Genomic DNA, 6,000 nt, shown 5'->3' with positions numbered 1-6,000 from the left:
GGGGGATAATTTTCTAAGGATTTATACTGATTTTTCCTGTCTGAATTTGTCGCACAGAAAGTTGCAGGCCAAATATGTGTGACATTTCTGCGACTTTAGCTTCTAGAGCATTTTTACAACATTATACATAGGTGCTGAATACATAAAAAGCGACTGTTCAGCGACAGACAAGTCGCATCGGCTGAAAGTAGGCCAGAATGTCAGTCCATGTTGGAGCAGGTTTAGATACAGTCTAAAGCATAGATCTCAAAGTCTGTGCACAGAATTTAGCAAGGGCCTCGCACCTTCTGATGCATCAGGTAGGTGCACAATAGCATAGCCTAACCCTCTGTACTTTGGTCTATATTGATGCGGGACATAGACAGCCAGCTGATGACCAATCCATTAGTGCAATGGATGGCTGGAAGCATTTGTCTTTGCCTTTGCAATACCACAGAAGCAATGCATGGTCAATGTACAGCAATGACACACCTGTGTGAACAGCCAGGAGACCCCCCCCCCCCCCCCCCCCATGTTATGTTACATAGTTACATAGTTAGTACGGTCGAAAAAAGACATATGTCCATCACGTTCAACCAGGGAATTAAGGGGTAGGGGTGTGGCGCGATATTGGGGAAGGGATGAGATTTTATATTTCTTCATAAGCATTAATCTTATTTTGTCAATTAGGAACATTCAGCACCCACCCGCTATCAAGGCAGCTGCCTATCATGTCATGCCCTACCTGCACAGGTGTGCTGGCTACTCAAATGATCCAATTAAGGAGGCCATTTAGTCAGCAGCAGCAGAAGTCCTGTGCCTGGACGCTCCAACAGGGGCCAGACACAAGCAGAAGCAGCAGAAGCAGCAGCAGCACCACCTTTTGTTTTTTGGCTGCAGCAGCAGCAAGGCCCACAGGGCTGGCTAGCTGGCTAGCCAGCAAGCAGGTAGCAATGAAAGTAGGAATCTTTCTTTTTAACCCTGTAAGGGGGTGGTGCACTGTACCCGAAGATACTGCCATATCGGGTCAATGCATAGGGCGACGGAAGCAAGCTTCGAAATCGGCCCCCGTTCTCAAAAATCCATTTAATATATGGTCCCCAGATAGGGGACGTATCAGATATTAAACTGATAAGAACAGATACTACACTTGATCTTAGCCAAAAGGCCGAGAAGCGATAACCGTGAAAGGGGCGGGCCCAACAAGGTCCCCTTCATGGGCACTATCACTGCTTGCTGTCAGGGAGGCTGCCAGACAATTTTCCATGCACACTCTGGGCTGGGGGGCAGTCAACCACCAGTACACACAGCAGAACCTAAACCCATACCATTATTGCTAAGCAGCAAGACAGGGGCCCATTGCACTCCCACGGGGCCTTTTTAAATGCAATCCATAACCCGGATTTGCCAGGAACCCTTCTTACTCCTCCTACTTGCATGTGACACTGGGCTTAGGATCTGCATAGGAAACACACACACAAGCACACACCTACCTTTGTTGCCTGCAGATGCCTCCTTGGCTGTCCCCAAACGGTATCAAACCAACACCCACGGGAAGCTGTAAGCATAGAGGACATGCCTGCACCCCATTGGACTTACCTGTGTGGGTTAAATCCGGGTTATTTGACAACCTATGGCGGTGATGGTTCTGCTCAGGCAGAGCAGTGCTGATGCTCCTCATAAAGCTGTCGCTGCTGTGAAGGTTCTAGGTGACATCACAAATCCCTTTGGTTACATACACAACAAAGCTGGGTTGTTGTTGTTTACACTCTGCAAGGCCTGTGGAAGTGAGTGACATCATAGCACTGTAGTTCTGAGGGTTCAAGATGGATGCAACAATCTCCTGTTGCTTCTATGAAGGCCGTAATAGACGACATCACCAAACAGCTCCATAGTCACATACACAGCAAAGGAGAGATGTTGTTTACACCTAGTGATGTCAGTGGTATTGAGTGACATCACAGCACAGTGCTAAGGCTCCTGGGCCTGGACACAGCAGCGGCTGCAATATCTCAACGGAGAATACGTTTATATCTATGTGTGTGTGTGCGCATATATATATATATATATATATATATATATATATATATATATATATATTTCTCCGCCGAAATCACTTTTAAACCCATTTCCACCTTTTTTTCCCTTCTCTTCCTCTTACTTTTTTTTCACGTTTTTTTACGTTTTTCTCCTTTTCGCCTCTTTTCTGGGCGTATTATTCTTCTTTTTCTTCTTTTTTTTCGTCTAATGCATACCCCATCAGTGCAGCAATGCTTATTCAATACCGCCAGCAGATGGTGACACTGGGGGATAATTTTCTAAGGATTTATACTGATTTTTCCTGTCTGAATTTGTCGCACAGAAAGTTGCAGGCCAAATATGTGTGACATTTCTGCGACTTTAGCTTCTAGAGCATTTTTACAACATTATACATAGGTGCTGAATACATAAAAAGCGACTGTTCAGCGACAGACAAGTCGCATCGGCTGAAAGTAGGCCAGAATGTCAGTCCATGTTGGAGCAGGTTTAGATACAGTCTAAAGCATAGATCTCAAAGTCTGTGCACAGAATTTAGCAAGGGCCTCGCACCTTCTGATGCATCAGGTAGGTGCACAATAGCATAGCCTAACCCTCTGTACTTTGGTCTATATTGATGCGGGACATAGACAGCCAGCTGATGACCAATCCATTAGTGCAATGGATGGCTGGAAGCATTTGTCTTTGCCTTTGCAATACCACAGAAGCAATGCATGGTCAATGTACAGCAATGACACACCTGTGTGAACAGCCAGGAGACCCCCCCCCCCCCCCCCCCCCATGTTATGTTACATAGTTACATAGTTAGTACGGTCGAAAAAAGACATATGTCCATCACGTTCAACCAGGGAATTAAGGGGTAGGGGTGTGGCGCGATATTGGGGAAGGGATGAGATTTTATATTTCTTCATAAGCATTAATCTTATTTTGTCAATTAGGAACATTCAGCACCCACCCGCTATCAAGGCAGCTGCCTATCATGTCATGCCCTACCTGCACAGGTGTGCTGGCTACTCAAATGATCCAATTAAGGAGGCCATTTAGTCAGCAGCAGCAGAAGTCCTGTGCCTGGACGCTCCAACAGGGGCCAGACACAAGCAGAAGCAGCAGAAGCAGCAGCAGCACCACCTTTTGTTTTTTGGCTGCAGCAGCAGCAAGGCCCACAGGGCTGGCTAGCTGGCTAGCCAGCAAGCAGGTAGCAATGAAAGTAGGAATCTTTCTTTTTAACCCTGTAAGGGGGTGGTGCACTGTACCCGAAGATACTGCCATATCGGGTCAATGCATAGGGCGACGGAAGCAAGCTTCGAAATCGGCCCCCGTTCTCAAAAATCCATTTAATATATGGTCCCCAGATAGGGGACGTATCAGATATTAAACTGATAAGAACAGATACTACACTTGATCTTAGCCAAAAGGCCGAGAAGCGATAACCGTGAAAGGGGCGGGCCCAACAAGGTCCCCTTCATGGGCACTATCACTGCTTGCTGTCAGGGAGGCTGCCAGACAATTTTCCATGCACACTCTGGGCTGGGGGGCAGTCAACCACCAGTACACACAGCAGAACCTAAACCCATACCATTATTGCTAAGCAGCAAGACAGGGGCCCATTGCACTCCCACGGGGCCTTTTTAAATGCAATCCATAACCCGGATTTGCCAGGAACCCTTCTTACTCCTCCTACTTGCATGTGACACTGGGCTTAGGATCTGCATAGGAAACACACACACAAGCACACACCTACCTTTGTTGCCTGCAGATGCCTCCTTGGCTGTCCCCAAACGGTATCAAACCAACACCCACGGGAAGCTGTAAGCATAGAGGACACATGCCTGCACCCCATTGGACTTACCTGTGTGGGTTAAATCCGGGTTATTTGACAACCTATGGCGGTGATGGTTCTGCTCAGGCAGAGCAGTGCTGATGCTCCTCATAAAGCTGTCGCTGCTGTGAAGGTTCTAGGTGACATCACAAATCCCTTTGGTTACATACACAACAAAGCTGGGTTGTTGTTGTTTACACTCTGCAAGGCCTGTGGAAGTGAGTGACATCATAGCACTGTAGTTCTGAGGGTTCAAGATGGATGCAACAATCTCCTGTTGCTTCTATGAAGGCCGTAATAGACGACATCACCAAACAGCTCCATAGTCACATACACAGCAAAGGAGAGATGTTGTTTACACCTAGTGATGTCAGTGGTATTGAGTGACATCACAGCACAGTGCTAAGGCTCTGGGCCTGGACACAGCAGCGGCTGCAATATCTCAACGGAGAATACGTTTATATCTATGTGTGTGTGTGCGCATATATATATATATATATATATATATATATATATATATATATATATATATTTCTCCGCCGAAATCACTTTTAAACCCATTTCCACCTTTTTTTCCCTTCTCTTCCTCTTACTTTTTTTTCACGTTTTTTTACGTTTTTCTCCTTTTCGCCTCTTTTCTGGGCGTATTATTCTTCTTTTTCTTCTTTTTTTTCGTCTAATGCATACCCCATCAGTGCAGCAATGCTTATTCAATACCGCCAGCAGATGGAGACACTGGGGGATAATTTTCTAAGGATTTATACTGATTTTTCCTGTCTGAATTTGTCGCACAGAAAGTTGCAGGCCAAATATGTGTGACATTTCTGCGACTTTAGCTTCTAGAGCATTTTTACAACATTATACATAGGTGCTGAATACATAAAAAGCGACTGTTCAGCGACAGACAAGTCGCATCGGCTGAAAGTAGGCCAGAATGTCAGTCCATGTTGGAGCAGGTTTAGATACAGTCTAAAGCATAGATCTCAAAGTCTGTGCACAGAATTTAGCAAGGGCCTCGCACCTTCTGATGCATCAGGTAGGTGCACAATAGCATAGCCTAACCCTCTGTACTTTGGTCTATATTGATGCGGGACATAGACAGCCAGCTGATGACCAATCCATTAGTGCAATGGATGGCTGGAAGCATTTGTCTTTGCCTTTGCAATACCACAGAAGCAATGCATGGTCAATGTACAGCAATGACACACCTGTGTGAACAGCCAGGAGACCCCCCCCCCCCCCCCATGTTATGTTACATAGTTACATAGTTAGTACGGTCGAAAAAAGACATATGTCCATCACGTTCAACCAGGGAATTAAGGGGTAGGGGTGTGGCGCGATATTGGGGAAGGGATGAGATTTTATATTTCTTCATAAGCATTAATCTTATTTTGTCAATTAGGAACATTCAGCACCCACCCGCTATCAAGGCAGCTGCCTATCATGTCATGCCCTACCTGCACAGGTGTGCTGGCTACTCAAATGATCCAATTAAGGAGGCCATTTAGTCAGCAGCAGCAGAAGTCCTGTGCCTGGACGCTCCAACAGGGGCCAGACACAAGCAGAAGCAGCAGAAGCAGCAGCAGCACCACCTTTTGTTTTTTGGCTGCAGCAGCAGCAAGGCCCACAGGGCTGGCTAGCTGGCTAGCCAGCAAGCAGGTAGCAATGAAAGTAGGAATCTTTCTTTTTAACCCTGTAAGGGGGTGGTGCACTGTACCCGAAGATACTGCCATATCGGGTCAATGCATAGGGCGACGGAAGCAAGCTTCGAAATCGGCCCCCGTTCTCAAAAATCCATTTAATATATGGTCCCCAGATAGGGGACGTATCAGATATTAAACTGATAAGAACAGATACTACACTTGATCTTAGCCAAAAGGCCGAGAAGCGATAACCGTGAAAGGGGCGGGCCCAACAAGGTCCCCTTCATGGGCACTATCACTGCTTGCTGTCAGGGAGGCTGCCAGACAATTTTCCATGCACACTCTGGGCTGGGGGGCAGTCAACCACCAGTACACACAGCAGAACCTAAACCCATACCATTATTGCTAAGCAGCAAGACAGGGGCCCATTGCACTCCCACGGGGCCTTTTTAAATGCAATCCATAACCCGGATTTGCCAGGAACCCTTCTTACTCCTCCTACTTGCATGTGACACTGGGCTT

General features: G+C 46.6%; 3 non-coding genes across 3 annotated transcripts; all 3 read right to left on the bottom strand.

Annotated features, from left to right (window-relative positions):
• Positions 1-968: 968 nt before the first annotated feature.
• On the bottom strand, positions 969-1,159 carry LOC130325682 (U2 spliceosomal RNA). The gene has a single exon (XR_008870450.1). It is a non-coding gene; the product is annotated as a U2 spliceosomal RNA (small nuclear RNA).
• Positions 1,160-3,253: 2,094 nt separating this feature from the next.
• On the bottom strand, positions 3,254-3,444 carry LOC130325681 (U2 spliceosomal RNA). Its single transcript, XR_008870449.1, has one exon. It is a non-coding gene; the product is annotated as a U2 spliceosomal RNA (small nuclear RNA).
• A 2,092-nt stretch (positions 3,445-5,536) lies between these two features.
• Positions 5,537-5,727, bottom strand: LOC130325680 (U2 spliceosomal RNA). Its single transcript, XR_008870448.1, has one exon. It is a non-coding gene; the product is annotated as a U2 spliceosomal RNA (small nuclear RNA).
• Positions 5,728-6,000: the final 273 nt, after the last annotated feature.

The sequence above is a fragment of the Hyla sarda genome, unplaced genomic scaffold (genome assembly GCF_029499605.1).
Source record: "Hyla sarda isolate aHylSar1 unplaced genomic scaffold, aHylSar1.hap1 scaffold_2735, whole genome shotgun sequence".
NCBI lineage: Eukaryota > Metazoa > Chordata > Amphibia > Anura > Hylidae > Hyla > Hyla sarda.
This window is presented reverse-complemented; position numbering and strand designations above follow the sequence as displayed.